Source organism: Canis lupus, chromosome 11 (assembly GCF_011100685.1).
Source record: "Canis lupus familiaris isolate Mischka breed German Shepherd chromosome 11, alternate assembly UU_Cfam_GSD_1.0, whole genome shotgun sequence".
In the NCBI taxonomy this organism is placed as follows: Eukaryota; Metazoa; Chordata; class Mammalia; order Carnivora; family Canidae; genus Canis; species Canis lupus.
This window is the reverse complement of record NC_049232.1, coordinates 11,799,347-11,827,071: the sequence shown is the minus strand read 5'-3', so window position 1 is coordinate 11,827,071 and position 27,725 is coordinate 11,799,347. Positions and strand designations below refer to the sequence as shown.

The following is a 27,725-nucleotide window of genomic DNA, read 5'->3' as shown; positions in this document are numbered from 1 at the left end:
TATAGGAAATGTGGAAAAGATATTAACTATGCAACATCAACAACAAGAAAAATAGAAAAATGGACATTCACGTAGGAAAAAAAGAATCAAATTTCAAAGAAGAATGCCGAAAGAAATAACAGAAGAGTTATTTACCAGTATTACATTATTTACCAGTATTACATTGCTACTAAAAAAAGCCCAAAATAGCAATAGGTGAATGCCTCAGTGGTTTTCACTAAGGATGGATACTTATTCTAAAGCAGTGGATTAAATAATACCCATTTGGCTATCATTCAGCCATTTTCTCTGATTTTTTAAAAAAGATTTATTTATTTATTTTACATAGAGAAAGCAGGGAGAGGGACAGAGAGAAAGGGAGAGAGAATCCCAAGCAGTCTCTGAGTGAGGAACCTGAGGCAGGGCTTCATCCCAGAACTCTGAGATCAGGACCTAAACTGAAACCAGGAGTCAGATGCTTAACTGCCTGAGCCACCCAGGTGCCCCCATTTTCTTTGAGTTTTGCAGAAGGAAAAATAATGTGTAGTTGTAACCAGTATTAGAGAAATTTATGATGAATTTTAATGTGAAAATATTGTAGTGGAAAATATTGTAGTGTAATATTTTTGACTGAAACCACTGGCATACATCCTGGAAAAACAAAGACAGGCATAGCATTACCACTTCTAGAAATTATTATGAATGGGAATTGCTGCCATATATTTTCTAAGGTTTAAGACTTTTATCACTAGTTTCATATATGTTGCTTCATTGTGAAAGAGACATGATTAAAATTAATTAGAAGCATTCTTGAGCTGTAAGTGAAGAGAAATTGACAAATCTGGCTGTTTTATCTAGTGAACATGAATATATGAAGATCAAATTTTTATGAAGTTTTTCACAAATATGCAGAAGTTCAGGCTTGAAAACAAAAATAGTAATGTTATCATTGAATGTTCTTACCAATATCTAGTAATGTTTTCCCCTTTGTAATACATTAATATAATTAAAAAGTATTATTATTTTAGTTGATGAATGAGTATAATTCTGACATGAATATTGATTAGTATTTTAATTTACATTAATGAATAGATGAAAGTGAAAACCATGACAATATATGCTGAAACTTCATTTGTTCATAAAGGAGAAGAGCACTTCTTTGCGGAATTGGATTTGGTTTTTGAATACTGGAAGAACGTTGTGCTATGCACAATGAATGAGTGTAGACACAGCAGACTTTTAACGTGCATTATTTTCTCCTTCTTTATCATAAACTTAGAGTCAATTAATAAAAGAATTCATCAAGCGCTGATCTGTGGTATTTGCTGTTATTCAGTGTTACTTCCACTATTACCTTTTTTCAAGCTACTAAGGAGCTATCACTGAGTGGGGCGGGGGGGATCATAAGCGATGTTCAGTAGCACACTATTTTATGGAGTCTACAATAAAGACCAGTCATAACCTCAGGAACATAGATGATAGTGTGGTGTGGTAAAAAATTTAGGAAGGATACCTATTTTTTATTTTTGAGTGCCTGTTACCTTTGTTTTTAATATAATTTACTTAATGATGAGTTTATGTTAATTAACTGTTAACAGTGGCAATGTTTTACAACAGATTATATTCTTGAATTTTTTTTCTCCTTTTGGTGTATTTTTACTCATTAAGGGTACTCATCTACCCTTAATGTTTCAAATTTCTTTTGAAACATTTCCCAAATTAAATTCTATGTAAAACTTCACAGTGATCAGTCTGGCTAGAAATATGGTTCTATAATGAAATACATTTAGAATTTTGTATGGTTCATAATGTAAGTAATATTTATAATATAAAGTAAATCCTATGATAATTCTAAAGTAAAGAACTCTCAATGTTAACAGCCTGGATACAATGAGAGTAGTTTTTAAACTAGTTTTAAACTACTTTTCTCCAATCTCATTGAAACACAAGTCATATCATCTTAAATTTATTAAATCTACTGAAATCATGTATAATAGTTTGGGAAATATTGGCATAAAAGTTGGTAACTCTTCAATATATGTATATATATTGATATATATATACCTTTTATCCAAACTCCACAACTGAATTTCCAACTGTTTCTTATACACAGAGCTTCTTCAAGATTATATTATTATATACAATATATATACAATATAGGCCATGTCAGTGATCTCAAATCACAGGCCACTGAAGTACACTTAATGGTTGAGAATATTACTGGTTTTAGTGAGGGAGAATGTACTACATAGTGAAATGCAGGATGTCTCACTAAGAGGATGTTAGAAGCAACTTATAGCACTTGGGTTTAGTTTAAGTAATTTTGGAGAAGATCTAAGGAAGCAAGGACTAAGCTATAAATTGGGTACTTTCAGGAAGGGACAATCTGTGATTGGGTAGCTCAGTAAATTTTATGTAGAGGAAGGCTAACTAGAGTGAGGAGAAAACTGTAATTTTTAAATAAGTAGGAGTTGAGGGAGGATTCTATTTGGTATTTTATGGATTTCATAATGGTTATCTTTTTGTCTTAGTCATGGTTGACCTGTTTGATGTTGATGTTTGGTGAGATCATTAGTGTCCAAGAGCAGATCATAGTTTAGCTGTGAGCAGCAGATGGACTTGCACTTACACTTAGGCCGACCTGTGTATTTCAGACCAGGTCTCTCTATCAGGAGCAACATTTTCTTCCTTTAATTTTTCTTTTTTTTAAACAATACATCTCATTGTTCTGTGTTATTTACTGGCATAGCATTAGTCATCCAAACAAGAAACATTTGGTTAACTATAATCTCTTACCTGTTTTATACCTGACGTTTTAGTGGATTATTAGTCGCCAGTCTGTCGTAAATATCCATGAAATGTCTTTCAAATTCATTCCTGCTCCTCCTGTCTCGCTATTAGTCTGAGGTCCTCATTACCTCTTACATGAACTCTTGCAATCCCCAGCAAACCTATCTTCCTGATTCTAGTTTTAGCCAAGCATGTCACCCTCTCACTATTATCATTTTCTTTCTAAAACGTAAATAGGCTTTACAACCTTTACAACCTTTAATGGTTCATGTTATTTATGCACTTTGTTTTGCAAAGTATAAGCACCTCGCCTGCTAATTTAAGATCCTTGATGATGTGGTACAGCTTAACTTTACCGCTGCACTTCATACCAGTCCTAACAGTCCCTATATATGATCTGGGTCCCATAATTTATTCAATAAACATTTGTTGAAAGTCTTTATTTCACCAGACCTGTTACTTTCCTTAAATTTTAAAATTATAAGGGCATTAGTGTGTGTGTTTAATATCTGTCTCCTTATTGTTAGCATGTAGTTTAGCTCCTTGTTTTAATTCTCCAGTATCTATAGCAGAGTATCCAGGCTATTAACATAGACCACTCTGTGGTTTTTGTGCCCCAGGGTTACATAGTAGTGTAGGGCGGGATTGAATACCTGGCTACATTCAGAATATTCTGCATAGAAAAAAAAGTCAGACTTTCTTAATACCCAAAACTATTATTAATAGTAGAAGGTGAGTAAAAAGTTGGATCAGTGTGAGCATAAAGGCAGATTGAGCAGTGGATTAAATTAATCCTCATAAAGATGCAGAATTGAGCAAATAGGGAATGACTCTAGGTTAAACTGGCTTTGTGACTCAGTGTTATGTAGATCTGAAAATAAGAATTCTAAATTGATATACAAAGACCTTTCCAAGATTGAGCAAGCTGAAATTTGATGAATAACTAGATGCTGCCAAGACCATCTTTAACTATGTTTCAGATCCATATAAGAATGTTTCTCTATCTAGCATAGTTGATCCTTGAATAACACAGGGTGTAAATAGGGGCACTAACACCCCACATTCAAACTACTACTATATACTACTACTACTATAAAATTGACTTCCAAGAAACTTACCTATTAATAGCTTGTTGACTGGAAGCCTTACTAATAACATATACAATTAGCACATATTCTATGCTAATGTGTAGTATATGCTGTATTCTTAGAATAAAGTAAACTAGAGAAAAGAAAATGCTCAGAAAATCATAAGGAAGAGAAAGTACTTTAACAGTACTGATACTATATTTATTGAAAAAAAATGTATGTTTAAACTCATACTGTTCAAGAGTCACTTGTCCTAGTTTTAAAATTTATTCACTCTGTGGCCCTGGATAAATCACTTCATTTCCCTGAACCTCAGGATTCTCACCTGTAAAACTAGGGTAGTGGATGGATGCTCTACATAGACTGTCTTAATTCCATTAGATAAAAAGCATAGCAGGTACTGCTGCAAACCAAATGCTTTGGAAGTCCGTCTCACATTTCTTGCATGAAGTGTTGGGTTTCCACTTACCCTTATTTTCTTTTAATTAAAATAAATATCTGTCAAGGGTAATTTAAGGTGTTTCCTACTTTTCATTTCTGCTTCTTTTATATAAAAGAACAAATCTAGTCCAGTGAAACATCAGAGTAGGTCCTTGAGGGGTTCAGCCGGCATAGAGTTAGCTCCTGGACCACTAACTTCCTTTTATTCCCTATTGCTTTCCCCCATACCTTATCTTTAGTTGGTCTTACTTTTTTTTTTTTTTAATTCTTTGAAATATGGATTGCAGTGCACCTGGGTGGCTCAGTCAATTAAATGTCTGCCTTCAGCTCAGGTCCTGGGATGGAGTCCCACGTCCGACTCCCTGGTCAGTGGGGAGTCTGCTTCTCCCTCTCTGTTGCTCCCCCTGCTTGTGTTCTCTCTTTGTCAGATAAATAAATAACATCTTTTAAAAAATATGAGTTGAAAAAACTATTCTTGAAATATGGATTGCTGAACTTTCTGGTTTCAGTCTTTCTCTTTTAGTTTACAATATCCTAGATTGATAATTCTATAATTGTGACCGAGACTGAGTTTCTTCCGTGACTTATTTTCCTCATTTGGTAATGTAAAAGAATCAATGATTTCTTTTAAAGCTGGGACAGAGAAAAATATATTCAACTACCCAGAATATAGACTCTACTTTAGCCTCCTTTAAAATAGGTTGGTCACTTTACCAATATCTTACATTTATATCCCTAATAAAGGGATATAAATATAAGTTATAGGTATATCTTATGTTCAAGTGAATGTACCTTCTGTTCTTTCTCCTTACCACTGGCTGGAATGTTGGCATAATGTCAGGAGCTCCAGCAATGTTTAAAAATACATAGATAAAGACCACATAAAGTAATGATGAGGTCAAAATTTAGAAGGAATTTGAGTTCCCGATTACTTCATTAAACTGTTCTACCAAGTCTGGGCTTTTTCTGAGTGAAAGAGATAAAAAACTAAATTTGTATGTTTAAGCCACTGTAAATTTGGGTTTTCTGTAACATTAGGATGAACCTAATTTTTTCTGATATAGTCATAATAGTAATTATATTTTAAAAAATTCTGTTGATTTACCTACTCATGTATTACTTTATTTTCAGGTCATTTTTTCTTGTTGTTTAATGTCCATCTGTCCTTTAAAAATGCTTATATTTTTATGTTCTACAGCTGCTAGGCTTTGATTCCTTAAGTGTTGTCTCAAAATATTTCAAAATATTAAAGATCAGGTTAGAAAAACATTGTAAATAGGTCTCTATTCATTTATTTGCTTTCTTTCAGGGATTACAGCTCAGTTATATATGACAATTATATGTGAAATTCCTTGCATCTTATTCAGTATTCTAGTTCATGGCTTTTTTTTTTTTATGTTCTCAGTGTCAATGTTAATTTTGCTTTTTCTGAACAAGATATATTTTATGAGTATTTGAGTTTCATAATTATTATATTATTTTAAGAACTGAAATACCATGGTGTCATTTAATTTGTCCTCCAACCCCTATGTTTCTTATGACTTAGTACTTAGATCTGAAGGCTAAATAAGACTCTGACTCTTTGATAAATAAAAACACTTCTTTAGTAATATCATGTACTTCAATGAGAGGACATGAATATTTGACTCCTCTGTGACATTAGTACCTATTTTGATCATTGTCTAGCTTTATTAACTTCTTAACGGTTCCAAAATGATGATGTTTTAATTATTATTTGTTATTTACTTAGGAGGTATCCTGCTTCTATAAAGAGAAACTTTTCCTTCTCAACTATTTGGTTATGTTAGGGTATGGTCACATAGAAGAGATAGGATAGATACTTGAGAGCTTTTATCAGTTTTAAAAATGAATTGGTTTGCTTGAATAATCAAAAATTGACTAAGGAGTTTTCTTGTGGTAGTGCCTTTTTTTTTTTTTTTTTCTCTTTTCTCTTTTCTCACTGGGTTCTTAATCCTACTCTGCTGACCAGAGAATGAGTAAGGGTAAATCATGTTATATATAAGCTACTCAGCTACTTTCTTCCTCTTTTTTTCCTAGATGAATCTCAGGCAAATTGAAATGTTACTGCTCCTTAATAGTTTTTCTTTTTTTCTCTGAATGAGAATCATAAGGAAAAAAAGGTTAGGAAAAGGGTATGAATTATCTTAAGGTGGAAATTCATGAACCAGTCAGGTTGCTGGGCAAGGGTGCCGTTAGGTTACATTATGAGATCAGGCATATTGCTTTCCCAGGGTGAACTAGTGTAGAAAGAGTCAAGAAAGGTAGAACAAGTTGTATTTAAGATAGTGCAAAAGTGAAAAGCAGGAAAACCAGGTTCTGTCACTAAGTTCCAGAAGTGATTGCTGGGCTGAAAACTGGAGGCAAAGGAAAGAATGTTATGGGCTCTGTAGGCTGTGTGATGAAGAGAGATTAAGATCAATGGTAAAGTCAAAGGGTCTGAGATAATTGCTTAAAAAGAGTTGGAGAATCCAAAGGTCATTTTCATTGAGCCATTTACATAAGACTTGAGCAGAAAGATGTGGAAGGAAGAAATTCTTAAAATTGCTGAAGTGCTCAGTCCTTAATTTATTCTGTGGTGACTGAATTTGTTTCAGGTTTGGGGAACTGGTTGATTATGTACGTTGGATTATATGTTGATTTACAAGCTTATATATCTTTATCAGAATAGAATCACTTTTAAATGGAGTTATGTATGTTGGATTATATGTTGATTTACAAGTTGTATATATCTTTATCAGAATAGAATCACTTTTAAATGGAGTTGCTCCAATTTTTGCTCTCTGGATGATAAAAAGACTGTTAATTCTAATAGTGCTTAAATTAAGCAATCTTGAGCAACAACCTCTTGTCAGGAATCCTAGATAGAAGATAACAATTGTTTGTCAGCATCATCAACCTGCCCTGTTCAAAACTACTTTCTTTGTTTTCAGTATGTAGATTCAGCAGCACTAATGCAGGGCTGCAACCAGACTAAATGTGAAAATTCTTATGGGTGCCTCAGTTTTGTTATATTGATTGTAGCTAAAAGAGGATTATGTCTTACTTAGCATATGTCCAGTCGTTAATATAAGAAATACTAATAATCAAATATATAAAAGAAAAACAACCCCTACAAGTTGCAAATGCAATAGAAGCCAAAGGATCAATAGCATAATGTTCTATCAATGAAACAGAACAGCAAGGTTGAATGCGTAGAGCAAAAATAGATACTTAGAAATCATGAAATGGCCTTTCTTTTTGAGATAAATGTGATTTTTTTCAGTTTTCAAGAAGTGAACTTTATTTAAAATTTTTTTTAAAAAGATTTTATTTATTTGGCAGAGAGAGGAAAGCAGGGGGAGTGGCAGACAGAGGCAGAGGGAAAGGGAGAGGAAGAAACAGACTCCCCGCTGAGCAGGACTTGATCTGGGATCATGACTTAAACTGAAGGCAGAGGTGTAACTGACTGAGCCACTCAGGTACTCCAGGAAGTGAACTTTAAATTTTCATGTTATCATATTTAACATGAGTAAAAATAATAATGTTTTTAAATGTAGGAATCAATCACAGTGTTGTATGGTTGTTTCTTTCTTTCTTTCTTTCTTTCTTTCTTTCTTTCTTTCTTTCTTTCTTTCTTTCTTTCTTTTTTTCTTTCTTTCAGAAAGGGAAAGAGTGCATGGAAGTGAGGGGAGGGGCAGAAGGAGAGAGAGAGAGAATCCTAAGTAGGCTCTATACTCAATGTGAAGCCTGACTTGGAGCTTGATCTCATGACCATAACCTGAGGTGAAATCAAGTGTTGGATGCTTAACCCATTGAGCCACCCAGGTGCCCTAGTTGTATATTCTTAATGAAAAGTGATTTCTACATGGATCCACAGATTAGAGATATTTTATGCCCTAAGTGTATTGGAGCATGATACCAAAAATTAAAAAAAAGTATATGAAATGATTCTAAACTTTTTTAAAAAATATTTTTAATTTATTATTCATGAGAGACACAAAGAAAAGAGGCAGAGACACAGGCAGAGGGAGAAGCAGGTGCCTCACAGGGAGCCCGATGTGGAACTCAATCCCGGGACCCCAGAATCATGCCTTGAGCTGAAGGCAGATGCTCAACCACTGAGCCACTCAGGTTTCCCTGATTCTAAACTTTTTATTGAAGAAACACTTTCTTATGGTCTTGTATATTTAATATACTTACTAGGGCTTAAGGCCATTTTTTCATTGGCTTTGCATTGAGGTTTTCAGAATAGCACCAATCTGGTGCCATTGCTAAAATATTAGGTCATTACTGCATGTGGAATAAAAGAACCAAGTGAATTTCTAGGTTGATGCAAGCAAAGGTATTGGAATAACTTTAAACTTTGTTTGATTGAACTCTATTCTAAGTGAAGACTATGCTTCCATTTTGTTGCCTCCATGTTATATCAGAGCCCAACTGTAATAGGCTTATAATTGAAATGTATGGCTCTTAAAAGTATTACTAAATCAAAAATATTGAGATAATATATCAGAACTATACTTTTATACCTATTTGCATATTTTAACTTATTGAATATTATATTTTTTCAAGTGAGAATGTCTTTATAATAGATATATCAATCTTGTAAGTCTCCCTTGATTGCCATGCTTCTTTCCTACTAATTTTCATTCTTTGATTGTAATGCTTGGACTAGCAGTGGACAGGCAGGGCATGATCAGACTTTTTTTAAAGGTTATTTATTTATTTATTTATTTATTTATTTATTTATTTATTTATTCATTCATGAGAGACAGAGAGAGAGAGAGGCCGAGACACAGGCAGAAGGAGAAACAGGCCCCATGCAGGGAGCCCGACACAGGACTCCCTCCCGGCATGATCAGATTTTAGTTCAATATTTAAGACTGCTAAAATTTATTTAGCAATCTTCACTTACTCTCCGATTTTGTAACCCAAATGTGACTAGGTATATTCACATTTGTATTCAAGCTCATGTTGCAAAAGCAATTTATTGTAAATTCCCTAATCCAAACTTCTCAACTTCCTTTAAATCCTTCAATTTCCATTACTTCCTGTGGAGTGACTGACTCCATGATTATCTCAGACCTGTGTCTGTCACAAATTTTCCCCATGATCTTGCTTTTTGCTGTAGCCTGTTTTTCTAAAGCTTGGTCCTTTTTTCTAAACACGTCTCGTATCCATGCTTCTCCATCCCTGGTGCCACATTTCTAGCTTGGGCATTAATCATTTGTCACCTACTCTTGGAAGAATCCTCTTAGCTGGACTTTCCACTTATAGAGTGACTTCATCCAGTTCAGGCCATACTGTCCAGAGTAATCTTTGTGACAAGGTTATATATTCTTTAGTGGTTCCCCACTGCTTAACAAGATAGCCTTTAAACCCTTCCTGCATGGCATATAGCACCCTGCCTCTGTCTACAGCTTCAACTGTAGACAGAGAACTGTAGAACTGTCACCTTTGCACTTTATACACCTCAAACATTCAACTAGTTGTAATCCCTGAAGCATCCTTTTGTTACATACCTCTGAATATTTGCTCATGCTGTTCCCACTGCTTGGAAACCCCTTTCCTGACTATCTATGTGATAAGTATCTAATCTCTCTGAATGCTTTGACAAGATCTCTACCACTCTTTCTCCCCTTCCATCATTCAAAATTTTGTCACTCCATTCGGTCTGTGAGACCCATTACATTTTTGATTACTGTGTATTTTATTCCCCACCAGAAGATCTGGACTCTTATCCTCCTACAGCTTGTGTTTAACCTTCTCTGACTCAATTTTTTACCGCTATTCCCAGTTTCGTTCCCTAAATTCTGCTGGTGCCCTCTCTGGAACTTGTGATTTGTCCTTATCAAAAAAAATCCTTCAAATTTTAATTAAACATTTTCATTACCTTTGTACTGTAGCCAAGACTTGGTTCTACCCTTATTTCAATATTTTTCATGTAGCTTTTTCAAGTAGTGGCTAATTTCTCTCCTGTAGTCTTGTGCCCCTGAGCCTGAAATTGAAATAAATGCCCTTCTTGCTTATCTCTGTTGTGTCCAGAACATTGTCCCTCTCTCCTTCCTTGAAGCTTCTACCATCAGACCGTGTTACTCATTATTGGCCAGTTTCTCATTCCTTGAAGAGTTACATACTGGTTAACTATAATTTTCTCTGGTACAGCAAATTTAAAATTTTGATGATTTCAGTACCTAAATTGATTTAAGTAGATGAATTTTCCAGTTCTTTGCCCTGGTTTCTCAATTCCTTGATTTTCGTTGATTACCCCATTTCTCACCCTAAACAAGCCAACTTCTCTCATGTCTACTCTAAAGTAGCCATAATTAACAACTGCCCTCCATCCTCCATAACTATAGTTGTAAGCATCCTCCTTTTTTTTCCTTTCTAACACTTTATTATAAAAAAGTTTAAATGTATAAAAAGGTTGAAATAGTTTTACAGTAAATACTTATATACCCACTACTTAGATTTTATCATTAACTTTTTACTATATTCACTGTATAATACCCCTATTTATCTGTCTATTCATCCCCCTATCCATTATCAATTCATCTTATTTTAGGTATATTTTAATATAAGTTATAGATATCAGTGAACTTCCTCTTTAGTACCTTATTATGAGCACCAATAATTACAGTCTAACATTTGTTACAATAATAGTAATTCTTTTTGACACACATGAATAATTGCATCCTGCTTTACCACTGTACTGTGATCTCCTTTAGGGCATGTACAAGACCCATTTATATTTGTATCCCTGGTGGCTGGCACAGGAGCATTTTGTAGGTGGCAGATAAATACAAGTTGGGTTGAATGAATGAAGGTTTCTCCTCACAGCAGTACTAATCTAGTCATTAAGATAATAGAATAAATCCCTCTGGATCTCTCAAATCCAGAATTAAGTTACCTTAACAAATCAGGCAGGGAACACAATGCCAGGATGTCAGGACAAAGACTGAGTTTAAGACAAGTCAGGATTCCCTTGAAATGCTTTTCTTACATTTCATTATGTTCTAAAGAAATGACAAAATTGAAATTTGGTGCATGAGTAAAAAGCATAATACTTAATTGCTTTCTTCAGAAAGGCATGCTGTCATATTTATTTTCTATTATAGCTAAGTAGAGGCTAATATTTTTATTATTAGTTTAGTATTCCTAGAATAATTATGATTATAGTCTCACAATATAGAAATATTTCCAGTGTGTTATACCTTCAAGCTTATTTAAGCAAAACTATATGGTGTATAGCAGAAAGACATCATTAAGGAATAAAATGTTCATCTCAAATTTTGTTAGGTCACATGAATCAGTCATTTAATAAACTGGACACAATCTGACTTGTCTTTTAGACATTTGTGTTGATTTTCCATGGTTGCCTCTAGTAGAGGTTATACTGATGTCATCATGTTAATAAGAAAATAAGGATTGTGTAATATACCATTCTCCCAGCAATGTAATTGGATAATTTATCCCTCCTGCTATGAGAATCAGTCAGCCTATTTACTGAACAGATGCAAAGGAAGAGAAATGTATGAGATACTCTGACAGAATGACACCATCCACAATGCTAAACAAGAAGCATGTGTCGTAAATGTGAAACTTACATAATAGAATAACACCTTTTAAAACACAAGTGTGATCATAAAACCATCTGCTTCATAATCAGTTTTCAGAGTACATCTGGTAGTGCTATATTGGTTCAACAAATTGTTCCTAAATGCATTTTAAAAACATAAAAGGAATACAGATACTCTATAGGTTGAGAGACTAAATGTCCAGATGGCTTCCTTTAGTACCTTTCTAATTTCATCATTGTACTTCTTAATTAAGCTGTCTTAGTAAGCATGAACTATTACCATTAAAAACATATTGATTAAATGAGTGTTTGAAGGACTCAGGTAAGTGGTGATTTCAATTTAGTTGTGTAAGTTGGGTCTAATTTTATTTATATTTAATTATTCCTTCTTTATTAAAATAAAATACAACATCACAAGAGCTTTTATTTCAGTGGTAATATCATACATGATGATATTGCCAGAGGAAATAGCAAAGCTTAAAATGGTGGGTTAATTGAGAGCACACAGTTGGTTCTGACTGAACATATTTAAAAAGGCAGTTAAAAACTGAGTCTAGACTCAGAAGAAGCCCTTTATTTTTGTTGTCATTGCTATCAGGTAATTTGTTATTACATCTTCTGTAACAGTCACATTTGAATTGGAAGTAATACATTTTTGGTTGATCAATATTTCACAGGCAAAGTTCTTTATGTTGGAGACCAACTACAAAGCATGTATGCACGTTAGAAGGTTCTTTTAAAAACCGCATGGACTCCTCTTTTCATAACCCTTGAATGTTTCCTTAGTCAGGATTTTAGGACTCACATTTGTATCTCTGTCTCCCCCTTGTCAGTATTGTCATTTTTGTTTCTTTCTTTTAAAGATTTTAGTTTCAGGGGCACCTAGGTGGCTCAGTTGGTTAAGTGTCTGACTCTTTTTTTAAAAAAAATTATTCATGAGAGACACAGAGAAGGAAGCAGTAACATAGGCAGAGGGAGAAGTAGGCTCCTGTAGAAAGCTTGATGTGGGACCTCAGTCCCAGGACCCAGAGATCATGACCTGAACCAAAGGCAGATGCTCAAGCACTGAGCCACCCCAGGTACACCAAGTGTCCGACTCTTGATTTCCGCTCAGGTCATGATCTCAGCATTGAGAGATTGAGCCACTCATTGGGCTTGTGCAGCAGGGGGTCTGCTTGAGATTCTCTCACTCCTTCTCTCTCTGCCCCTCTCCCCTGTGCACATGTGTGTGCATGCATGCTCACAGGCTCTCTCTCTGTCTAAAATAAATATATAAATCTTTAAAAATATATTTTTAAGACATCTCTACACCCAGTGTGGGGCTTGAACTCCCAACCCAGAGATCAAGAGCCATGTGCTCCACTGACTGAGCCAGCCAAGCACCCCTCTTTCCTGTCAATACTGTTATTTTCAGTACAATCCTAGTCCTTTGGCTGTTCTGGGGCAACAGAACAGAGTGTTTCCAATAGAATGTTTTAACAACTCTTAAAATCAGCATATTTAATATATTAAATGTGTAGGAAAGGCCAGAGCTCTTGATAGGTGTAAAATACTCTAATATTCTAGTAACTTTTAGAGAAATTTAGTGATATGCATTAAAAAGTGAACTGTTTATACCCTTTGATTTAGCAATCTTATTTTGAGAACTATGTACACAGATACATTTGCAATATACTCCTATCCATTGAGATTATTCATTGTACTCTCATTTGCAAATTGTGAAAAATTAGAAACAAAAAAATTGTTGCCTAACATGGGACAAATTAAACAAATTGTGTCCCATCTATGCCATTCTTTTTACCAAAAGGAATCTCAAACTTTTAAGTTTGCCTAAACTTACATGCCTAAAAACAGAAACACAAAACAAATACAAAAAACACTATTCAAGTGTGTATATATGCTTTTTAAAAGTCTAATTTTTTTTTTTTTACTTTGGGATTACATCATGGAAGACCTCTTTCTATGTTACATAGTTCTGTCATACTTAAACGTTTTATAGCCAGCATGCATTAGTCTTTTAAACAGACGAATAGTAAAGATAATAAACCATTTCAGTGGTTGCAGTGGATTCTTGGGATTCTAATTCCTTTATCTACCTTACCCGTCTGCATGCAATAATGTTAACCCTTGCATTTCATACTAACTTCTGAAATATTTCCCGTCTTTTGCTATTTCAACCCTTTCCATAACTGTTACTTTTTCAATGTAAATGTAATAGTCTATATAATTGCACTATTTTTTAAGGATTATTATTCTTACTCTGACTTCCATTATACATTTCTTTCTGAAAATTTTTTTTGGTTCAGAATAATTTGTTTCCTGTTCAGAATAATTTGTTTCCTGTATAGAATCAACAGACATGATTTTGGCGGTCTTATTTTTAGGTACTTCTGCAACATAATTATTCTTGCACATCCTAGGCTTTTCTTATCCTAGAATTATTTTATCCTAGAATTATCTGCTATGAAAACTGGGGAATAAATATGTCATACAACTAAATGTCAGTAGATTGATGATATAGACTATCTCTGAGAAGACCATTTTTTAAAAAAGCTAGTATACTCTGAAAAACTTTGAAATAAAAAATGGTGCAGGATTTAAGTAGTATATATACTTTTAGACTTCTCTTAGTAAATTTTAATTGAGTTCACCATCACTTTCCACAGACACTAGAGACCTTGACATCAGTAGCTTTACAAATGAGCATTCTATAGTTCTTTAATAGCAAATGTAATTAGAATTAGAGCTTTTGAAAATTAGAGTGGATCTTGGTGATAGAAGAATACTGACTTTCACTTTCAGTTTTAGGTATTGTCTGAACTAATAGGTAAAGTAGTAAGTAAAAATATAATTTCGTAAGCTTTGAAAATAAACACTTGAAGTAGTAGTAATTATAAAACCAGCCCAAATTAGGTGATAGAGAAGAAAATGAGGAAGAAAAATAAGGAAGAAAAATGAGGAAAAAAATTTCCTATTTGTTCATAGTGAGTGGCAGCAGTCGTCAAAGGAAGTATGAGACTGAATATATTTTATAAAGTTGTGCTTGTATTGCTAAGTATTAACCAAAAGCAATGATTAAACTTAGAAATTATTGAAACCGAAAACCTAGTCACTTCCTATAGATTCCAAATTATGACAAAAACTTAAAACTGCTTGATTTCAAAGATAAAGCATCCCCAGAAAGAACTAAAGGATTACTCTAGCAAAATAAAAATGATGAGCTAATAGTGAAATTCAAAAATTAGCAGAGAGAAAATAAATTAGAAAACTTTGCTAAGTAGAAGAAGAGAATCTTTAAAATGTTTAAAAACAATTTGAAATGAAAATTCCAAACCTATCAACATGGGAGATTGAAGGACAGAAGCAAGTACAGAAAAAGAATAAGATAGATATAACATATTACTTTTCTGTTGAAGTGGAGACCATATTGATGAACTGTAGATGCCATTCAAAAAAAGTGCAAGTGATAGCAATTTCCTAATAACTAGAAGAAAGAAGTGTATATGTAAAAGCAATAGAAGAAAAAAAGACACAAGCCAAAGAAAAAAAGCACAAAAGAAGAAAAAACAAAAAGCATAGTAAAAATAAAAACACAAAATGATACAGTAAGAGATGAAAACAGATCAGTTACCACAATGAATGGAAATACGTTAAATGTACATTTAAAAAAAAACCTTGAATCAGTTAAAAAAAAACCTGTAAATCCAGATAAGACATTATGTATATGTTCATTACAGCACTGAATAAGCAGAGGAATGTGGAGGAGTGTTTCCTCATAATAATTCATCATGAAAAACAAAACATCTGACAGCACATTTATGCACCTGACAAATTTGCTTGACACTTATTAAACAATTTGAAAAATACAAAATTTCCAATCATGGTGGGGAATTTTAATATACTCAGAAAAGACAGCTTACAAGAGTAAAAATAAATTAAGATTATTGAACATTACAGCCTTAATAGGGTTGGTCTAATAGACTTGCATAAATTTCCTACTCCCAAAATATTGAATATACAATTTTTTCAAACAAATAATAATTTTGAAACTATATATGTTTAACCTTGGAATAAATCTTAACAAACAGCAAAATTGTTTTCCTGCAGAATACATTTCCTGATCCCAATATAATGTCATTAGATATCAATAATCAGGAAAGTACACAACCACAAAATAAAAACACAACTCTAGATGATGTTTGTGTTCAAGTGGAAATGCAGATGGCTATCATAAGGTGTTCGTAATTGAAAAAATATATGGATATCACAAATCCAAATTTGTGGTTGTGGGTAAAGCAGTACACTCAAAAATTTATGACTTAAATAGGTGATAAAACTAATGAAATATTGAAAGCAAATGAAATGAACTTTAAGAGACTAAACATGAACTATAATTCCATCCAATTCAGAAAAATTAATTATTGAAATAGAAAAGAAGGCAGAAATATTAAAAATAAAATATAAATAAACAAAAATCCCAGATTTTATCAGTGAATAATTAAAGAACCTTTGGTAAATATCATCAAGAAGGAAGCAAAAAGCACAAATAATTTCAATTTATTATTATTTGTAGTGCGATTAGGTAGTAGTACAAAGGTCATGACAGACTTTATGGAAAAAAATTAGAACGTCTAGAGGAAATAACAATTTTCTTTCTCTTTCTTTTCTTTTCTTTTTTCAGAGAGAGAGCAAGCACTCAGAAAGGGAGGAGCAGAGGGAGAGATAGAGAGAAGGAGAGAATCTTAAGTAGGCTCCACTGTGCACAGAGCCCGACACAGGGCTTGATCTCACAATCCTGAGATCATGACCTGAGCCAAAATGTCAATGTCTGAGTCAGACATTTAACCAACTGACCCCTTCAGGTGCCCCTAACATGACAATTTTCTAAAGGCATATAGAGAAACAAAATTAACCAAGAAAAAATTAAAATTAGTAGACAAATGAGTTATTATGTTTTGGTGAGTTCATCAAATTGGAAAAAATATGAGGCCAACATGCAAAAATGAATTGATTTCTTTACCTCAACAATAACCATTTAGAAGATGTTGAGTGGGAAAAGGAAATTGAACTATTAGTTCAACACTATAATATTTGTGCAAATGCTCTCTTCAATTAAAAGATAACTTTTTTTATAATGCTACATATGTATGTAGGTAAACATAATACACAAGAAGTTATGTGAATGGTTTCATGCCAAACTAATTGTAGTGTTTATTGTCACAGGAAAGAAGACTAGGATTGGGGGTGGTTGTCAAATTTTAAACATTATAGATAAGACTGTAAGTCACCTCATTGGTAAGATAAAAGCAGAGGTCTTATTTATAATTAAGTTTTTTTTTACAGCATTTATCTGTTTTACTTTCACACTTAAGTGTCGGGTTAAAATGAAAATATACAAAAAGCAAAGAGTTAGTAAAAAATTAATATTACCCTGTTGTGAGGATATTTTACTAAGGAGAATGTAATGAATTGCTGAGTTCTGCATTACATTTTGCCTGTGGCAGTGTGAGGCTTCTTATATTATAAATCAAGACTGTCCTAGGCAAACTGGGATGTATGCTCACCATAGTTATGTGATAATGCAGCTCCAAATGCCAGAATGTCATTCTAGTGGTAGGTCAGTAGCTATCTGATATTTTCCAGTCTAAACAAATACCTTTAAACTGCAGAACAATAGAATGGTTTTGGAGAAAGTCATAGTATAGGACCATGTGCTCTTCATTTTTATGACCAATCCCCTGTAGTAGTTTTCTCTTAAAAGTTAGTTTCAAGTTGAGAACTCTCAGCAAGTAGTGGGAAGAGTGTGCTTTTATTATGTGCTTGCCACTGATGTTAGAACCTTGGTTTACTTTTTATATAGTCTATTTGAATCATACCCAGAACAAGATGATCTTTATGAAGGAATCAAGGATCTGTATCTGTGACTTCATGCATGTCTGGACTCACCATTTGAGTTTTAAACTGTTCATTAAAAAGTATTAGTTTCCACTGTGTTTGTCACTCACTCTTAGAAATTTCAAAGGAGATATTGTCACTACATTCAACTAAAATTCTTTAAAAAGACTGATTTGAGGAGGCTTTGTTAAGAGGTGATTTCCCGGTGGTTAAGATTTTTGACATTTGCTTTTTCGAGGAAATCCAAAATGTAGAGCACAAAATGTAGGCACAGAGTGGGATTTCAAGAAAGAGGAGGTGGAAGAGAAGTTAATACAAATTTGGCACTTTTTAACAAGCACTCTGTTAGACACTATCCACATATATTTTATTTACCTGCTACAGCAGCTATATGAAATTAAATCTACTCAGTTCACAGTTTCCCAAGTACTGTTTTCTCATAATTTCCCAATATTGTTTATCTCATAATTCTAAATTCAATTCCTGTTTGGGACTTTGTGGTAGTACAAATGGCCTAAAATAGAGCAAAGGAACAAGAGAAAAGGCTGAACATCTTTAGTAAAATCAATTTTTGATGCCTTTATCATCAAGCTACAAGACCTTGAATTTTAGTCTAGAAATTTTGTAGTCACATCAGTAAAATATTCTATTGTTGTCAAAGTAATAACCAATTGGAGTCCATAAGGGAAAGGGAAAGAGCAGAAGGGAGAGTAAAAGGATCTCATTAAGGTACTAAAATGTCTAGTAGCAATATTTCTTTGACATTTCATATGTATCCTTAGGAACTCATCAAATATGTCCTGTGAAGCTATCTGGTTCAAGGACATCTCCCCACTTTTCCAGAAAACAAAGGACAGTGATAAATTGCAGAGGAAGAAGATAATTTGACAGTCTTTTTCTGCTAAAGGTTAGTTGTGAAAGATTAACTACATTCTTTATTTATTCATTATGTATATCTTTATCACTTTCAGAAACAGAAGGATGTTAACTTGATGAAGGATTAAGGAGTAGACAAATTAGAAAGAACATATTATTTCAGAATCCACAAGTTGTGTTAAATAAGTTTAATCACAGCAATAACAACCTTGTATTGTTAGTATTTCTATCTCCAGGAAGATTCATTGCTGCTGGGGTGTTCGACACCACCAATGTGCTATATATATATACTTTGGAATACTACGCAGAGGACAGAGGAGTGAATTTAGGTTGTATATCGGAGACTAAAAAACAATATTTATCAAACACCATCATTTCAAGTTCTAAGCTATAGTCACCTATGACTCTATTATATTTCATTGGTAAATCTATATGAAGCTAATACCTGATTGGTTGAAGGGAATAAGAGATACAAATAGCATAACAATAGATATGAAACCCAAGAGACCTTGTAAGGACCAGTAATCATGATAGTGCTAACAGTGTATTATAAACAATTGGATTTAGTCAGAAAGAAACAAAGAAAGAAACTGAGAAAGTGAGAAGGAAAGTAGGAAGGGATGGATGGAAGGTAGAAGGATGAATGGGAAAGGAGGGAGGGAGGAAGGAAGGAAGGAAGGAAACGAGAAAGGAAAAAGCAGACTGTAAGACCATGTGAGGGACACCTGGGTGGCTCAGTGATTGAGCATCTGCCTTTGGCTCAGGTCGTGATCCTGGGGTCCTGGGATCGAGTTCTGCATCAGGCTCCCAACAAGGAGCCTGCTTCTCCCTCTACCTATGTCTCTGCTTCACTCTCTTAAATAAAATCTTTTTTAAAAAAAGACCATGTGTGAAGGAGGAATAAATATTTATCAATGAGATATAACAGTGGTGAGAATGAGTACTTGATCCAAACCCTACTTTCATTAAGTGAAGGCAGATAGAGAATTATTGTCTCCTGTCTCTCCTACTTGCCCCTCCTGTCACAGTGGAGAGGGCTTTGAAATGGTGACTGCCATGTGTACATGTTGCACACCCTTAGCAGTTAGCCTTAGTGACTTTGCCAATTCCTTTGCTGTATTGAAGCTGTATACATTTGTATAGTCTTGATGGACATATAGTTGATGAATCTTACAAGCTGACTAGAGTGCCTGAGGCTCATCTCCCTAATTTGCCCCCCAGCTACTATCTGTGACGATTTTTATGGCAAAGCCTTTTAAAGTTTAGTTTGTTATTTTTGGGTGACTTCCATAAAGTAATTTTCAGCCAGCACTCATTACCAAGAGCTGTATTTCTCCTGTGAGCTGTATTACATATCATTCTGTAATTTTTCTGAGTTTTTTAAAGGTTTATTTATGTAAATTATATGAATTTTAGGTGTGAAATCATATATGTCTTATTTGCTTTTGAATTACCATACTGTTGACCTTTGGTATTGAAGCACTCTTGTCCAGAATACTCTAATATTACTTACATTTAATTTGTATTTATAATTTGGCTTTTTCAAAAAAAGTAGTCACTCAAAGTGGAAACATGTCTAAAACAGAAACAAAAGACATATATCATATTTTGTTTAAAGAACTTTATTTTTAAGAATTAACTGTATTTAATTTCCCTTAGGAAATAAAAAAAAGCCATACATTCACACAATTTGAGAGTGAGCAAAATTCAAAACTACCTAATCTAACTTACACAAATTCTCCAGTGTTCTCCTTTGCACCTGTTAAATAGAACCTGCTTTTCCTCATTTTCTTGTTGTAATGTAGCATCAGAAATGGAATCTACTTTGCTCTTAGTTTTGCTTTATTTTGTATAGTTCCTAATACTTCTGGCTCAAATAAATTTCTAGAAAGGCTTTTAAGAAGCTCTTACAAATCTTTTCAGGATGTTGGTATTTATTGTCCTTACAGAGTAAAGCACATATCTGAGTGGGAGAAAAATCTATAAATATTATACATTATTTAAAATGCATCACGCTTTATTTCTTGGCTTGGTTTTAAAAGTTAATGCTTGTAATATCACATTGAATAAAACATTAGCTTTGAGATATGCCTGAAGATATTATCCACTAATATGGAACCAAATTATTCTCTTTTTTAACTTCAATAACAACTATGAATTAGTTATAGTAATTTAGGTTGTCCTAATTTTGATGCTTGTTTTGAGATTATAGCTAACTTTCAATTATTTTAAAATCATATTACTGTTTTTCAAACTTAAGTAATTCTTATAAAATTTTCATATGTTTTGCATTGTTCTTATATCATCCCACCTATTATTTACATATTTTCTGTTAAAATGATTCTTAAAAAGTAAAACTTTTACACTGTTTTACCTTGTCCTTAGAATAGTATCACAATTTTGATATATTAGTAATATGTTTTGCTATGATTTAATAGATGTTAATAATGTTTATAAGTTAATTATATTTATCTTAAAAATGTGTACTAACTGAACCATATCAAGTACTCAGTGTTAAGTGTCCCACATTTTGGGAGCAACTCCATTATATTATGCATTATGAAATCTATATGAAGCTAATACCTGATTGTCATATCTCTAACTTTTTTTTAAAGATTTTATGTATTTATTGGTCATATCTCTAACTTTTTTTTTTTTTTAAGATTTTATGTATTTATTCACAAGAGACACAGAGAGAGAGAGAGGCAGAGACACAGGCAGAGGGAGAAGCAGGCTTCATGCAGGGAGCCTGATGCAGGACTCAATCCTGGGACTCCAGGATCACGCACTGGGCGGAAGGAGGGGCTAAACCGCTGAGCCAGCCAGGGATCCCCATATCTCTAACTTCTGACAATAGCACCATATAGGTCTACTGTCTTGGTGTCTGGCAGTTGTAAGGGTATAAAACCTGGTAAAAGGATCAGTTGTTTGGAATCATGGGTTTCAGTGCATGGAAGTCTTAGACAAATATAGATGAACTACTTTAATTTATTTTTTAAAAAGTGATATTTTAGATTAAAATATAAATTAAGAAAATATGATCTGGACAAATGGGGAATGGTCCCCAAAAATGAATATCATCTGTGAAGAAATCCTGAATGCAAAGTCTTACCTGCTATTTAATTATTTGTGGGCAGAAATAAGAATTAGGAAAAAAAAGAAAAAAGAAAAAGCTTCTCAAGATGAGAAAAATGGCCATCTAGGATTTTGATAAGTAAATAATAAACTATCATGGGGTTTCCATGAAAGCCTTATTTTCATGGTGCTTCTTAATTTTCCATTTCTGTGGATGTGGAAAGAGTTGGGTAAATGTAGATACTGCACAAATAACCAAGGTTGTATTATCGAGTAAGTTCTAATTAAGTAGCTTGATAGAATTTGAAAGTCCTCAGAATTATCATTGAAGATGCTTTTGATGTAAAGCGGTCTAAAAAATTCAGTAAATTAGGGAATTGAGGGAAGCCCATAGGCAGTGTTGTGTATGATTTAAGAGATTTAGGGTATAGTGAACATCATTGAAATTTAGAGATTATTCTGCCAAACCATGTAATATTTGAAACTTGTTAAAGTTTTTGCTATGATTTGATCTTAGGAATATGAGATTCTCTTTTCTGCTATAGATAATCTATTAGTGTCTATAATTTAGAAATTAATGTTTAATAATTATTTTGTACATATATTTTAATAAAGCATCTATTTAAATAGAATAAGCTGAGATGGAGTAGAAAAACTTGCTCGATTTTTGGTACAGGATGTTTATGAATTTTTTGTGAATTGCTAATAGTAATACCCTGAAAAGATCAAGATTTAACAGTAGTTTTGCTCAATAAAGCAATTGCCTTATGATAGGAATTTCATTTTCCTCTTTATAGTGTAACTTATAAAAAAATAAAATGAATATTTTTTGAACAACTGTGGTCATTAAAATGAGATTTTGAGTAATATGATCTTGTTCTTTATTTAAGCAGTCTAAATTTGTGACTAAGAGTGTGAGTTTAGGAATACAACAGATTTCAGAGGGGTTCAGGGTCTTCCACTAAGCAGATCAAGAAACCCTAAGCCTCAGTTTTCTCATCTATAAAATGAAGATAATAAGAACACCTGTTGAATTTTGTTCTCATAGGGCTTAAATGAGATAATTTCCATAAAGTTCATGGCATAGTGATAGGAAGAGTAAGCACTCCACAAAAAGCTATTATATTAAATGATAATATAATGATAGTGAAAATGAAGTAAACTAAAACATGATTTAAGAATATATAAAAATTTGCATAATTAAAGAGAGATTCCTAGGTAAGAAGATCATGACTATATTTGAAAAAAAATCATTATCAGTGGGTCTAAACCATGCAATTATCACGTAAACAAGCTCTCCTTGCAGGGAACCAAGAGGATAGCTGTCAGAGCTGTGGAAAGCCAAAAGGTGACAATGCAGTTTTTGTAACTTCTCAACATTCTTGTTGATTGTCAAGGAAAGGTAAAAGTGAGCTTTTTGTTTTTAAATTGTTGACTACAGGTTTCTTTAGATCACAACCCAGTGACATTTTGAGCTGTATTGGTAAATTAAATTCTACTACAAAGTAATGATTGGCATGTTTTTTTTTAAAGATTTTATTTATTCATTCATGAGAGACAAAGAGAGAGGCAGAGACATAGGCAGAGGGAGAAGCAGACTCCTCACAGGGAGCCCAATGTGGGACTTGATCCTGGAACTCCAGGGTCACTCTCTGAGCCAAAGGCAGATGCTCAACTGCTGAGCCACCCAGGCATCCCATGATTAACTTGGTTTGAAGCAGTGGGTTTTGGAGCCAAGAAAGAATTCTTGAGATGTCTTCAGTGCAAAAAGTTGTTTTTATTAAAGCACAGGACCCATGGGCAGAAAGCGTGGCTGATTATATAATTTTAAGTTGGGAGGGGGTTAGGGATAGCATCAGTCTCTAAGGAATTTGGGAACAGATTTCCAAAACTTTGAGGTGGCTAGTTATTGTTAGGAAAAGGTCACTTATTATTGAATAAAATTTTAGTCATGGGACCCTTTAGATATGAATCATGGATCATATGCTTTGGGTATGATTGCCAACACATGATTGTGTATCTTCTCCTTTTTTTCTTCTTATGCATTGCTCTTTTGGGAATTTGTAAACTATCTACAGAGCTTTTAGAATAGTGATCATCATCATATTCACTGATTGGTAAAGAAGAAGTTTAGATTCTCATATTTTCATCTTTTCCTTTTTTTTCACTTCTAAGAATTAAAAATAATTGTCAAAAATAAAATAACATCTTGTCAACACATTTTGGCTTCCAGATATGTGTGTTTTTGACATATTAGAAAGAGTGTGACTTGGGCTTAGGCCATGAAGCATTTGTAGTTGTAAAATATGTATGATAAAAGAAAACAAACATCACTGTGAATGATATGCTGTATTTTTATGGTAAAATTTCAACCACTAACAAATATTTGAAACTTTAGTGATTTCTTTTTAGGTTTAAAATAATATATACTTGATTTCACTACATTGATGGTAAGTAGACTTGAAATTCTATTAAAATATGTTTTAAATTGAAAAGTTTAGTGGTGCCCGGATGGCTTAGTTGGTGGTTCATCTGACTCTTGATTTCGGCTCAGGTCATGATCTCAGGGTCATGAGATGGAGCCCCACATTGGGCTCTAGGCTCAGCATGAAGCCTTCTGGAAACTCTCTCTCCCTCTTCCTCTCCCTCTGCTCCCACCCCTGCTCATGCTCATGCACGTTCCCCTCCCCCCTAAAATAAGTAAGTCTAAAAAAGATAAAATAAATGAAAAGATTAGTAATGTTAGCATTGGCATTTTTCTGTTATGTACTATTAAACACCATTTTATCCATAAAACAATGAAGATTTATATATATATCATGAAAAACAATGTACCTCCTAAACTGCTTTTAAATTATATTCTTGTACATTATTCATTTATTATTCAAAATTCAATTATAAAAACTGCTGTGACTATGATGATGTTCATTTTTCCTTTAACCTCTGCAATCATTAAATGAAAGCATTTATAGTGAATTGACTACAAATAGCATAAATGTGTTCATATAAATGCCACATTGCAATTAAGCTGATCTAAGGACCATAAAAACAATAGATCCTGCCTATAGTCCTTTCTTAGCAGGAAAAGATGTGGCTAGATTTCTTTCCTTCACTTACATTTTGTATTTTAATGAGATCAAGCATATTCCAGGATTTTTATATCTCTAGAATAATATTTGCCAAAAATGCCATGTAGTTGTGAAAAACACCACTATTAGAACAAATCTGGTTTTTTTTTGTTCATCTATCCATCCATTCACTACTTCACTTACTGAGCTCCTAATATGCACAGGACTGTATTAAGTAATAAGAGTAGCATTAGGAATAAGATATAACCTATACTCTCAAAGAGCTCTTAGTCCAAGAGATGGATAGATCAACAAGAGCTATAATGATACAGTGTGATAAGAATTATGGGAGAGACATGCCCAGGATGCTGTAGGAGCACAGCCAGAGGACACTAGAGCAGTCTGAGAAGTTTCTAGGAAAAGGTGTTGTTTGAGTGTAAGCTAATAATTAAAAAGGCAGGCAATTGACAGGAGGCAAGGACATTTTTAACATGTATAAATGTATGAAGGTAAGGGATGTTTGGGTGGCTCTGTCAATTAAACTTCTGTGGCTCAGGTCATGATCCCAAGATTCTGGGATTGAGCTCCACGTTGGGCTCCCTGCTTACCTCCCTCTCCCCTCTGCCTGTGGCTCTCCCTGCTTGTACACTCTCTCTCTTCTCTTTATGTCAAATAAATAGATAAAATCTTTTTTAAAAAGTGTGAAGGTAAGAGAGAGCATGATACACTCAAAGAAAAAAGTTACCTCTTAAAGTATAGATGTAAATAGGTGGATAGGCATGGCAGCTGAGATTCTGAGAGAACAAATAACTTGATCAAAGTCATAGAGTTAGTTAATGGCAGAGAGAGGATTATAACAGTTTTAAATTTTTTATTTATTTTTTAAATTTTAATTCTAGTAACCATACAGTGTTATATTACTTTCAGATGTACAATACAGTGATTTAACAATTCCATATATAACTCAGTGCTTATGATAAGTGCACTCTTAATCCCTTCCAACTATTTTACCATCCTCCCACCTACCTCACCTCTGTTAACCATCTGGTTAGTTCTCTATAGTTAAGAGTCTGGTTTTTGCTTTGTCTCTTTTTTTTTCCCCCTCATTGTTCATTTGTTTTCTTTATTAAATTCCACGGGTGAGTGAAATCATACGATACTTGTCTTTCTCTCCTGGCTTTTTTCACTTAGCATTATACTCTTTAGATCCATCCATGTTAAGGAAAATGGCAAGGTTTCATTCTTTTTTATGTCTAAATAACATTCCTGTGTGTGTGTGCGTGTGAGTGTACCACATCTTCTTTATCTCTTTATCTATCCATGGACATGTGGGCTGCTTTTATAATTTGGCTATTGTAAATAATATGCAATAAACTTAAGGGTGCATATATCCCTTTGAATTAGTGTTCTAGTGTTTTTGTATTCTTTTGGTAAATATCCAATAGTATAGTTACTGGATCATATGGTAGTTCTATTTAAATTTTTTTCAGGAACCTCCATACTGTCTTTCACAGGGGCTATACAAGTTTGCATTACCACCAAAAGTACAAGAGGGCCCCTTTTTCTCCACATCCTCACCAACACATGTTGTTTTCTTGAGTTTTTAATTTTAGCCATCCTGACAGGTATGCAGTAATTTGTATTTCCCTGATGATGACTGATGTTGAGTATCTTTTCATGTGTCTGTTTGTCATCTGTATATCTTCTTTGGAGACGTGTGTTCACATCTTCTGCCCATTTTTAATTGGATTATTTGTGGGTATTTTGGTATTGAGTTGTGTAAATTCTTTATATATTTTGGATATAAACCCTTTTTTGTATGTCATTTGCAAATATCTTCTCTCATTGAGTAGGTTGTCTTTAATTTGTGTGTGTGTGTTTTTTTCCTATGCAGCTGTTTTTTATTTTGATGTAGGACCAATAGTTTATTTTGCTTTTGTTTCCCTTGCCTGGAGACATATCTAAAAGGATAATGTTATAACCAATGATTGAGAAGTTACTGCCTGTGTTCTCTTTTAGGAACTTTATGGTTTCAGGTCTCACATTTAGATCTTTAATCCATTTCAAGTTTATTTTGGTGTATGGTGTGAGAAAGTGTCAGTGTGGATTAGTTTTGCTTAGATTAGTGCCTCAATTAGGATTCTTGGTGGCGGCCAATAAAAACTGAATTTGATGAACTTAAAAACTTGTAAGTAACTCAATTATATCAGTTTTCTACCTTTATGTATCTCCACCCTATAGTCAAATTCCAGGGAGAGAGAATCATATTACTCTAATGTAAGTCCTGTGCCTATTCCTTGGATAAGAAACAAAGCAGCAGCATGATTTATGCTTCCACTAGAATATTATGGAATAGAGGAGTGGTTTTCTGAGGGATGAATGGGAAGCTATTATTAAAGGCAGGACAAAAGATGATGGGCAGGTAAGAGCAGTGTTTCTAAGTTGATAAATGCATGGCCTTATTTATTTATTTGTTTGTTTATTTATTTATTCATTTATGATTCATTTATTTATTCATGAGAGATAGAGAGAGAGAGAGAGGGGCAGAGACATAGGCAGAGGGAGAAGCAAACTCCCCAGGGAGCCTGATGCAGAACTAGATCCTGGATTCTGGGATCACGCCCTGAGCCAAAGGCAGATGCCCAACTGCTGAGCAACCCAGGCATCCCTGGCCAATTTTAATTTTATTTATTTATTCATGAGACACACACACACACACACAGAGAGAGAGAGAGAGAGACAGAGAGAGAGAGAGGCAGAGACACAGGCAGAAGGAGAAGCAGGCTCCATGTAGAAGCCCCACGTGGGACTCGATCCTGGGACTCCAGGACCACACCCTGGGCCGAAGGCAGGTGCTAAACTGCTGAGCTACCCAGGGATCCCCCATCCCTGGCCAATTTTAAATGAAAACAAAAATGATCGCATCCCTCAGTG

General features: G+C 33.8%; 1 long non-coding RNA gene across 5 annotated transcripts in view; it reads left to right on the top strand.

The window, feature by feature from the left end:
- LOC106559531 overlaps nt 1–27,725 on the top strand; it is a 450,184-nt gene that overhangs the window by 7,810 nt on the left and 414,649 nt on the right. For all 5 annotated transcript variants that reach the window (XR_005366568.1, XR_005366569.1, XR_005366567.1 and 2 more), the window contains exon 3: nt 18,555–18,679. This is a non-coding gene — a long non-coding RNA (uncharacterized LOC106559531). The remainder of the gene's footprint in view (nt 1–18,554; nt 18,680–27,725) is intronic.